This window comes from Austrofundulus limnaeus, unplaced genomic scaffold (assembly GCF_001266775.1).
Source record: "Austrofundulus limnaeus strain Quisiro unplaced genomic scaffold, Austrofundulus_limnaeus-1.0 Scaffold53, whole genome shotgun sequence".
In the NCBI taxonomy this organism is placed as follows: Eukaryota; Metazoa; Chordata; class Actinopteri; order Cyprinodontiformes; family Rivulidae; genus Austrofundulus; species Austrofundulus limnaeus.
This window is the reverse complement of record NW_013952455.1, coordinates 55,971-57,825: the sequence shown is the minus strand read 5'-3', so window position 1 is coordinate 57,825 and position 1,855 is coordinate 55,971. Positions and strand designations below refer to the sequence as shown.

General features: G+C 45.3%; 1 protein-coding gene across 1 annotated transcript in view; it reads right to left on the bottom strand.

Moving 5' to 3' along the window:
- LOC106517796 (neurabin-2) overlaps nucleotides 1-1,012 on the bottom strand; it is a gene marked incomplete in the record, with an annotated part of 61,227 nt that extends 60,215 nt beyond the window's left edge. Inside the window, 1 exon segment of the mRNA XM_014008806.1 lies at nucleotides 884-1,012.
- Nucleotides 1,013-1,855: the final 843 nt, after the last annotated feature.

Sequence of the window (1,855 nt, the reverse complement as noted above, 5' to 3'; positions counted from 1 at the left end):
ACACACACACACACACACACACCCACACACACACACACACACACACACACACAGAGTTCAACAGAAGGCGCATTATAGTAAACACAATGAGTCCGTATACACACAATCGCTGCATCTGTGCAGGAGAGTCCCGGGTCTGGACTGATTCCGACACACGCTGCAAAATGCAGCCTAAGGAGAAAGGGGTTGTTGGCCATAAATGCTGCTCATTCCAAACGCCTACCTAAAAACGGTCCGTTTTACATCTGCTTGTTTTATGGCGTGTTGCACATTCGTCTCTGAACCAAAACTAAACGTTAAAGCWTTTGTTACATCCCTCTCTTTAATTCGGCTTGAATTCGTTTACACGTAAACGCAAGTGGACTGCGAAGTCGTCTTTTTGTACATTATAAATCAATTACTACGTAAATTAAACGAGTCTAGGGGGTCACCTGTAAACCGAATCGGACTAAGCATCTCGAAGAACCCTTGTGAGTCTTAAWTTAGATCATGAGAGGTGAAAACCTATGTGGGGATGTTAGGAAATGTAAAATAACAGTTTTTTAAAAGGAAGTTCGGCGACCCGATTTGAAGACGCGCGAACCGAACGGGGCTTGTGTTTCCGGATGTGTCCTTCCCTCTTGACATTTTCCTGTTGGCGTTTTGCTAAACTGTGCTCCAGTATTAGGACTATCTGCTCTGTCAGAATGCCTTTGGTTGAACAAGGTGTCACCGGCCGGTTCGTGCGGCAGAGGAGGCAGACGGTGGCAGGCCCCGCTGGGTGTCTGCTGCCGCCCCCGGCGGCTCCCGCTTCGCGCTCCCGTCCTCCTGCAGCCTTCCTTCCGCCTAACACCAGGTCTGAACCCCGGTAAAAACACCCGTCTGCGAACGTCCCCGGTCATACCTTGTATTCCAGTTTGTCGGATCAGCCCGGAGCCCGTTAGGATCCCAGATAAAGACAGCCCATTGTCCTGCCGCTGTCGCTGATTCCTCCTGTGAGTGCCTGCCTCCTCTCTGCTCCTCCTCCTCCTCCTTTCGCTCATCATCTGTTTACCTCCGTCCTTTCTCTCCTCGGCTTTCCCTCCCTTGTCTTAATTCCTCTTTCTGTGATTCAGCATGACCTTTTTCTGTTTGTTTGTTTGTTTGTTTGTTTGTTTATCCTCCGCTCTCTCTGCCCATCCCTGCTCATCAGCTCTCTATAAAACAAGCATTTCAATAAACATCCTCATTTGTTATTTGTTAACGTCAAAAACTGATGTCGTGACTTAATTTGGGCTTCGTTGTGTGGTGAGGTTGTCAAGTTTACAGCGGTTCTGGTGACTTCCTGGCCTTYATTATTTGGCTATTTTGATGAGCGATGACAGTGCAGCGCAGCGAGCACCGCTGTGTTTTGGCGACACCTGCTGGTCGAACCGTAAAACGACAGGAACAGCAGACCTACAACGTAGAGAACWTCTCGACAGGCCAACTTCTGCCCAGTCTGTGCCAACAAGACAAACATCTGTGACACCATTTTGAAAGGAGCTACACGTAGGAAAGTGGACACTACTGTCAGAATGGCAGCAGAASATGAATATCAAAGTAAAAAAATAAAATAAAATCAGTGAAGAAGTTCAGTGTTTAATAATTGTTACAATTATTGTTCCTCCTGAATCGGTGGTTCTTCAATAGTGGATTGTTCTCTCTGGGGTTTAAGAACATGAGATCAACAGCACTGTTGTATAAAGTACCTCAAAGTGATACTTGAGTAAAAGTACAAGTATCTTATCATAAAAATACTTTGGTAAAAGTTAAAGTCTTCTCTAAAAATATTGCTTGAGTAAAAGTCTTAAAGTGTCTGATATTTTTTGTACTTAAGTATTAAAAGTAAAAGTAC